The sequence below is a fragment of the Acanthisitta chloris genome, unplaced genomic scaffold, assembly GCF_000695815.1.
Source record: "Acanthisitta chloris isolate BGI_N310 unplaced genomic scaffold, ASM69581v1 scaffold4196, whole genome shotgun sequence".
Classification (NCBI taxonomy): domain Eukaryota; kingdom Metazoa; phylum Chordata; class Aves; order Passeriformes; family Acanthisittidae; genus Acanthisitta; species Acanthisitta chloris.
Window position 1 is genome coordinate 85,531 of NW_008677516.1, and position 9,373 is coordinate 94,903.

At 48.0% G+C, this 9,373-nt stretch overlaps 1 protein-coding gene across 1 annotated transcript in view; it reads left to right on the forward strand.

Annotated features, from left to right (window-relative positions):
* Positions 1-9,373, forward strand: part of PTPRA (protein tyrosine phosphatase, receptor type, A) — a 63,368-nt gene that overhangs the window by 25,736 nt on the left and 28,259 nt on the right. The window lies entirely within an intron of this gene.

Below are 9,373 nucleotides of genomic sequence, written 5' to 3' on the forward strand. Positions count from 1 at the left end.
CGGTAGGTTTATAACAATAGATATATGTAATTTGTAATAGCTTTATTATATTAGGTTTATAATAGGCTTATAGCGATATAAGTCACAGAACCATAGAATCACATAATGGTTTGGGTGGAAAATGCCCTTAAAGACTATCTGGCTCTAACCCCCCTGCTGTGGGCAGGGACACCTTCCATAGACCAAGTTGCTCCAAGCCCCATCCAACCTGGCCTGGAACACTTTCAGGGATGGAGCAGCCGCAGCTTCTCTGGGCAACCTGTGCCAGTGCCTCACCACCCTCATAGTGAATTTTTTCCCAATATCCCATCTAACCCTGCCCTCTGGTAGAAGGAAACCATTTCCCCTTGTCCTGTCACTACACATTCTTGTCAAAAGTCCCTTATAAAGCACCTTTAGGCACTGGAAGGGGTTCTAGGGTCTCTCTGGAGCCTTCTCTTCTCCAGGCTGAACACCCTCAGCTCTCCCAGCCTGTCTCCAGAGCAGAGGTGCTTCAGCACACAGAGCATCTCCATAGCCTCCTCTGGACTCTCTCCAGTAGCTCCATATCCTTCTGCTGTTGGTGCCCCAGAGCTGGAGGCAGCAGTGCAGGTGAGGTCTCACCTGAGCGAAGCAGAGAGGCAAAATCTCCCTTCACCTGCTGATCACATACATAAATATATTTATCTATAATGGGTTTACAGCAGTGGCAAGGATAGAAGTTGCTCAGCTCGTTGGTGTGACTCCAAGTCCTGTGCCTACAGCATTGCTTTGCTTGAAACAAGGTTCTCATCTTGGGCATGGAAGATGGAATGGAAAATAGATGAAGAAAAGACAGATGGAAAAAATAGATGGGGAAAAAAACATGGAAAATGGAATAAAACCACTGGAGGCAAACAGGGCTTAGTCCTTTTTCAGGAATGTGGGTTGATGAGAAGAAATGTTTGTGAGACAATGAATGATAACAGGGATCACCCCAGAACTTTGCTGTCCTTGAAATACTTTCCTTGCTGAAATTATTTTGGCTACTCTCTGGCTGCAGGCTCCTTTTTGCTGGGACATTTATGTTCCCGGTGAAGTTCCCACTCACACCAGCATCTTGCAAAGCTCCTCATCTCTCCTCACAGATTCTCCCTCCCCAGCTGCCCTCACCTGCCATCCCTGTAATTGGCAATAATTTCCCTAAATGCTCATAAAAGCAGATGCTCTCTCTGTGGTCGCATTGAACCAGCTTATATATTACTATATACATGAGCAGACTGCATTAAAGGGCTAATTCCTGTAAATAAGCCTATTAAAAGGTTGGAAATAATGCCTCCAACTAAACCATCAATGGCAGCTGAATCCCACTGGCTGTATTAATGTGTTGTCTGTAACATGGCAATCCCAGTCTGCTCAGGACTGGGATGCCCTCGTGCTTGGCCAGTTCATCACATGTTGGGGTTGGTGGGTTCCTTAGCATACAAGACCAACCCTTTGCATTGTTTCCAGCTAATAAATCAGATTTGTAGGTAATTAACACTCCATCTAACACATCCCCTGTGTTATTGGTGAGTGGTAGAACAGACTGGCTCATGCAATCACAAGCAGGGCACTGCACATTCAACAATTTAGGTGATGCTGCTAGAGGAAAAAATGAATCTCGGTTATTTTCCTGCTTCAAAGCGGGGAAAAGTGGTTCTCCAATTCGTCTCCAAGTGCTAGATCTAAAGAAGATTTTTACAATAGGGGCAGTGAGGCACTGGCACAGGTTGCCCAGACAATTTGTGGCTGCCCCATCTCTGGATGTGTTCCAGGCCAAGTTGGATGGGGCTTGGAGCAACATGGTCTAATGGAAGATGTCTCCACCCATGGCAGAGGGATTGGAACTGAACAGACTTTAAGGTCCCTTCCACTTGGCTCCTGCCCTTCCCCAGGACAAATCTGAGGTCTTGCTGAGCTCAGGAAACAGCTTTCACCAGCAATTTGTTTCTCAGCCCCTGCATCCCCTTCAGAGGTGGTGGCTCCTGGTCCTCATCTGTGGAGCTGGCTGAAGTCAAGCAGCCAGGCTGTGCATCATCCAACAGCCCTGGATAATGGAGAAATTCAGGCTCGGCCATTGTATTAATGAATATTATCATGGAATCATGGAATGGTTTGGGTTGGAAGGGATCTTAAAGCCCATCGTGTTTCAACCCCCTGCCATGGGCAGGGACGGCTGCCACTAGACCAAGTTGCTCCAAGATCCATCCAACCTGGGCTTAAACACTTCTAGGACAGAATGTTCTTATAAGCTGTACGTAAGGCATTCACCCAGTTTTCATCCTTGGCCCCTTGCATTTAACTCTATTTCGTCCTCTTAGTAGATTCATCATCCAATGAAATTGGGAAAATCAAGGCATTTTGACGAGCTGACCATTTACAGCAGCATCACTCTGGGTTTGCAGCTCCAGAAATACCTGCCAGGCCATTTTCCTTTCACCTGGCAACACACAGATGTCTTATTTGTAGGTTGTGTTAAAAAAACTTGTGTCTGGCAGCACAACTGCTCCCAGTCAGACTTTTCAGCTTGAAGCCTTCAGCAGAAGATGTGCTTCAGAATGCTTTTGGCATTTGAAAAAGTCAGAGAGGAAAACGCTTCAAATCTGGTTCCCCTTGTTTGCAAACCTCATTTATAAACCTTCAGAGCTGCTGGTAAAATCACGATTTTGGTTGCTTTTTCTGGAAAACTGAGACAACCACAGTTAATGAGAGCTGCAGGAGATGCGTCCCTGGCCCCGCTTCGGCTATCACCGTGTGCACCTCATCCTCAACCCATTTTTTTCAGTCTAATACATGCAAATGTATGTAAAGAGTAAAGGCTGTTCCACCGAGTCTTGCACATTTGTTCACAGAGGAGGAAAACAAGCTGAATTTACAGGGAATTTGCAAGCTGAATTTTAAGACCTGTCCATGAAAAGCCCCAAAAAGCAGCTGTTGGCCATGGGTGCTGACCGAGGCTACGCTAACCGCAGCAATGCTTCCTGGCATCTCTTTTCCCTGCACTCGCAGTCGTAATGTCATTAATATGGAGCTTTTGGAGAACTGGAGTAGATCCTAATTAGCAGGCTCTGATTTTTTTCCTAGTTTCATAATCAGTGATCTCGGCTACACCACAAGTGTTACTGTGGCAACAGGGCTGAACTGAGCAGCGGTGCAGAATTACCGCAGGTAAATTGGGGATTTTACGGATCCACGGCACTTTCTTAGCCCAGGGACTGCTCCGTGGGACAGGCTGGCTGCTCCCTGCACCTACAGGTGTCCCGGGTGGATTTCAGGGTAAGCACAACCAGCGATTAAGCTGCATGACCGAGCGCATGTGTTTTAATTGGAGCTTAGCCTGTGTAATGAGATTTTAAGGCTGTCATGCGAGCGATCCCCTCCAACACCTTTGTTTTACGTAGGATGCTCTGAGCGCTCGCTGCCCGAACGCTCCGGCTCTCCAGCTCAGCTTGGAGCTGAGACTTATCTCAGTCTTGCAGAAAAGGCTGAGCCTAAACGCTGAGCTTTATTTTTTGTGGGGGTTTCTTTTTTTTTCCAGCCTTGTTTCTCCTCCCCACGCACCGTTCGCTCTCTCTCTCCGAAAGGCATCTCGCTCGGTAGGGATGTTGTCATGCTGAATAATGGCCATCCTTCATCCTGACTCCTGGTGCTTTTCAGAGCTGGAATGGGAACTGTGCTCATGTTTTCTTTGTACATGCCTGGGACAAAAGACGGGACACCCTAAAATGGAATATTTAGGGGCATATACTGCTATGTGCCTTGGCTTTTTTTGGTTTAATTATTAATTCATGATTTTGAGTAATGAGTCAAACCAGCTTCTCCTGTGCCTCTCCGGCAGTTGCTCTCCGCTCCCAGTGCCGTGATGCGGCTGCAATGCTGATCCCATGGGGAAAGCACACCAGGAGACCATGGATTCTAGTTCTGTAGTAGCCGGGGGTGGGGGGGTGTGTGTTTACAAGCTCTGAGCATGTTTCTTCAGCAGATCTGTTTCAGTTACTTCAGAGGAGATCTCATGTCCCTCTCTCCTTTGCAGCACAGCTCCTGCCACCTCACCATCCCTCACCTGTAGCCAAACCCTCCATCCCCAGCACTTTCCTCCTGATTGAGGCTAGGAGTTGGTCCTTCACCTTCCTCCTCCCTGCCCTGACAGCTCCCTCAGGCTTTAGCTCACTGCTCTCCTTAGAACTTCCCCTTCTCTTGACTCTCATCTATCCCACCTTGTTGCTCCTTGATGCGATGTCCTTTCGGAAACTCTCTCCAGCTCATCATTCTCCATTGCTACAGGCCCAAGAAGCTCTTCATTCCGTCTGTCTTTTCCGTAATTTATTCCTCTGCCCATCCCAGTTTATTCTGCAAGAGCAACTGGCACATACTCCCACGATCCGACATCGGCAGCACTGGAACGAAAGAGTAGCTGAGGGAGAATTAAACCTGTCCTAATTAGGAGAGTTATTAGGAAAATTATTATTAGGAAAATAATTTGTATTTGTAGTTCTTCCCCTCCGAGGCATTCAGGTGGCTTCCAGGCAGTGACTCTACTTGCTGTGCCTGCGCTGTGGACAGGAGTGCCCATCCATGCAGCTTCATGGGCAAGGGCTGCAGATCATGGAGCTCCTTAGTCTTAGACATGCCACCAATCTGCTTCTGGCTTCATCCAGGGATGGAGCCAACATGCCCTGGCTCTTACTTCTGTGTTTTTAGCGAGAGACCATTGAGTCTGTAAAGTTCTTTGTGAGTAATTGCCTGGGTTTATACATACAGGGAGAAATTTCTTTCCTAAAAGCAAGGAAATACAGAAAAATAAGGTCTGATATGCTGCAGTTAGAGAAGACTAACTCCGGGGGGTGGAACTAGATGATCTTTAAGGTCCCTTCCAACCCAAACCATCCTGTCATTCTATGACTGGGACCCACTGTCAGCATTTCTGCATCTCTTTAGGAGCTTGAGTTCATTCATGTCTGATTACTTCAGCATCCACATTCATTGGTGTTTTTCTCCATTTATTTTTAGCTGAAAACATCATCCGTTTCTTTTCTATTCAAGAAGCATTTGGACAATGCTGTCAGGCATATGGTGGGATTTTTGGGGTTGTCTTGTGCAGGGCCGGGAGGTGAACTCGATGATCATTGTGGGTCCCTTCCAACTTGGGATATTCTATGGTTTTATCTGATTTTCCTGTCTCATAACTTGGATAATACTTGCCTAGGCTAGGATTGTTCACTCTTGAGATACTCCAAGCTCCCTTGGAGAAGGCTAACCCTACCTCTGGAAGTCATCTAATCCAACCTTCCTGCTCCAGCAGGGCCACCAAAGCTGATTGCTCAGGACTGTGTCTAGATAAATTTTTACTATCTCCCAGGACGCATACTCCACAACCTCCCTGTGCTGTACCAGTGCTCCATCACCCCCACAGTCAAAATGTGTTCCCTGATGTTCAGAGGGACCCTCCTGTGCCTCAGTGTGTGCCCATTGCCCCTTGTCCTGTCTGTGGACACCACTGGAAAGAACCTGGCTCCGTCCTCTCTGCACCCTCCCTGCAGGTGTTTAGGGACATTGATAAGACCTCCCAGAGCCTTTTCTTCTCCAAGCTGAGCAATTCCATCTCTCTCAGACTTTCCTAGAGCACAGATGCTCCAGTCCCTTTGCTGGGTCTCTCTGGTATGTCCATGTCTGTCTTGTACTGGGAAGCCAGAACTGGACCCAGTGTTCCAGGTGTGGACTCATCATTGCTGAGCAGAGGGGCAGATCCCACCCTCGACCTGCTGGCACTGCTTCGTCTCACAGAACCCAGGACACCACTGTCCCTCTTTGTCACAAGGGCTCATTGCTGGCTCAAGGTCAGCTTGGTGTCCACCAGGACCCCTATATCCTTTCCTGCCCAGCTGCTTTCCAGCATTCACTTATGGATTCACTAAGCCAATTTGGGAGGTTTCTTATGTTAGCTCAGGCTGAAGCACAGGAATTTCCAGTTTTCAGTGGCAGAGATGGGAAAGGACCTTGGGGAACCTCCTTCCAGGTTCTGGCTGGTGAACACCTGATCCTCTCTACATCCACAGATGATGGTTTCACACATTGCTGCTGCCATGTCTGTGCTTTGGGAGCCTGCAGTATCAGTATAGAATAGTCTACACCTCACTAAAGATCATATCCATGGGAAAGGCTGATCCTGATTCAGACCAGCAGTTTATAACATCATCCTAACAGTGCTAGGGATTTCTGGATGCCCAGAAAGCCAGGTGGGATTAGGGTTGGGTTCCCTCCATGCACATATGATGATGTCAGTCTTTGAAAGAGGAGTGTGTGTTCATCTGTTGGACTGAAGGACAAGACAATGGTCAGAAGAGCTGGAGCTCTCCGTGATGAGGAAAGGCTGAGAGAGGTGGGGTTATTTAGGCTGGAGAAGTGAGGGCACTGGGAAGATCTCTAGACCTTCCAGTGCCTAAAGGGTCTCCAAGAGAGCTGGAGAGGGACTTTGGACAAGGGCCTGGAGTGACAGGACAACGGGGAACGGCTTCACCCTGCCAGAGGGCAGGGTTAGATGGAATATTAGGAAGAAATTCTTGGCTGTGAGGGTGGTGAGGCACTGGCACAGGTTGCCCAGAGCAGCTGTGACTGTCCCATCCCTGGGAGTGTTCCAGGCCAGGTTGGATGGGGCTTGGAGCAACCTGGGCTGGTGGAAGGTGTCCCTGTCCATGGCAGGGGGTTGGAACTAGATGGTCTGTAAGGGTCCCAACAACCCAAACAGTGCCATGAGCACATACTAAGGTTCAGGAAAGCAGTGGTTTGTGGAAGGCTGGGCAGGTGGAGAAAGCAAAGCTCCAGGCCCTTCTCACAGGCTCATCCTCCTCCTCATGTGCCGTCGCTTACAGCACATGTCACTCCTGTGGAAGCCAACAGTTTATTTAAAAGCCAAAACAAAAAGAAAATGAAGTGGATTTTCAGAAAGGGTGAATGGCTGCTGTGATTCATTTTTTCTGTTGAAGAGTGGAAAAGCAGAGGGTAGGGTGGGGGAATAATGTTCAGTGACACATCAAAGGCCTCATTTCAGCTTCGGAGACACATGCAAGGAATTAGTCACTGCATTTTAGTGCAACAAAACCCTTTTTCCTCCCTAAACTCAACAGCTTCTCTCCCTGCCATGGCCAGTTTTTCACAGCCATTGGCCATCCCACGTGTGTTTTTACATCCTTTGTATCCCGTCCAGCGCAAGAGGTTTGGGGGTTAGGGTGCCGATGAAATCATTCTGCCATCGGACGAGCTCTCTGCCATGGATCACAGCTCCAGTGAGAAGCTGGAAATCCACAAACAGGATTTAAAAGGAGCAGGGAGGGGGAGAGGGAATGGCAGGTTTGTTTTCCAGGGTGGCTGAGCCACACTGATGGCTTGCTGCCACCAAAAAGAGAAAAAAAATGACCTTTTTCCCTTTCTTTATGTTGATATTTGTTCTCGCCCTACTGTGAGCTGCTTCAAAGAGCCAACCGGTGCGAACACTAACCTTGCTCCTAGTTTTGCCTTCTCCCCTGCCAAAAATATAAAAGAAGAAAACTGAAGATTATTTTTATTTTTCACTGCAGTTTGGGGCCAGCACAAGGCAGCTGAGTCATCTCAGCCAAGTCACTACATTTCAGCATCCTACTCGTGACAAAAGGGATTTCTGGGGTCCTGGAAAGCTGGTTAGAATTCGACTTGTGTCTCCTCATTGCACACACAAAAAGATTGCCTCATTTTCCAGGAATTAGGAATATGCCAGAGGTGGGGGTAAAACCTGCCTTTGATTGTGGACGGCTGTATCCCGCTTGGATCTGGGCAGTTTCTACAGCAATAAATACTAATTCCTTGCATTCTGGAACCACAGGGAGGTGATTCTGCAGCCTGACCCCCCTGTGCCCCCAGCACACACATTTTTAAGCCACTTAATGCTTTATGAAGAGATTATTTCCTTTTTTTCCCCCCTCCAGCATCAGTCATCATGACAAGATCTGCTTATTTTAAAACATACATCCTGCAGCCTAAAGTCCTGCCTTTCCTATAGAAAGATCCCAAGCAGTTTGGTGCATATACACCATATATACATGTAAAAATATATATATATAAAATGTTTGCAGGCACATCAATAGCAATGACTGAGGTTTCTAGCCCTGATTTTTGAAGAAGAAGGTTTGAAGGGAAGACAGGATTCCGAGCATCCCAAGCCTCCGGAGCAGCGGTGCCCAGTGCAGCTCCTTTCTCCTCGGCAGAGCCGGCGCCCTGACGTCAGGCTGTTTTTCTGCAGAGCTCGCAGGATGTTGCAGCCGGCCAAGAGCTGTGTTTATGTTGATAACATTACAAGTATTTCCTCTCCGTTTCCGAAACCAGCAGGGAGGGAGCCGAGGGGGAAGGGAGACTCGGGTTTTTCCAGCTTTGGGGTAGGACTCTCGAGGCCTTTTATGTTAAGGAGTGGGGAACAGCAAACCACTGGCATTTATTTATGCTGCGTTTGGGAACAGGAGTGTTTGAACCAAGGGCTGGGAGTCGGGAGCTGGGAGCTGGGCTGGCACAGCCGTCCCCTGGCACAGGGCTCTTCCCTTGCTCTCTGCTCCGGATCTGGTTTTAAGGTGATAAAGCAGGTCTGGCAGCTGATTGCTGATCACAGGAGCAGCTCCCGGGATTCTTGGGCAACGATCTGCACAGCAAGCTGTGATGCTCCCAGTGTCCTGTTTCTTTTGACATTCACAGTAATAAAACCATAAAAACTTGGGATCCATACAGACCACATGCATCCAGCTTTCTTCATGAAAGCAGGGCAAGGCTTGGGGAAATCCAGCCCTTTCCTCCTCCTGTAATCCGCTCAAGGATCAATGAATTTATTACACGTAGCATCAAGGGGGGGTTAAAGGCAGGAGCTGCCTTTAAAGTGATGTAATCCCAGGACATCGGAGCTGTGCTGCTGGCTCAGCGAAGGATGGACCTTCATCGATGGCTTAAGGGTCTTTTCCAACCTGAATGATTCTGTGATCATCCCACCATCCCAAAGGGGTTCTGCAGCCAGTCCGCAAATCTCCTGTAGCTCTTGTCCATATAGCAGTTGCAGGCATGAAAATAAGACCAAACTCTCTTAACCTTTGTGGGTTCCTTCCCCATAACAGGGGGCAGAAAGAAGAGAGGATTCACAGCTTTTGCTGCTTTCCTTCCAACCTCTGTGTCCTGCTTTGGTACCAAGGGAAAGTGTGGTGAAGATGTGGTGAGGCTCTGGCACAGGCTGCCCAGAAAGGGAAGAGAAATGGGATGAACAGGATCCCAAATGAATGAGATCCAAAGTGAACAGACATCCTAAATTAATAGGATGCCAAATGAATGGGATTCTAAATGAACAGGATCACAAATGAACAGGAAT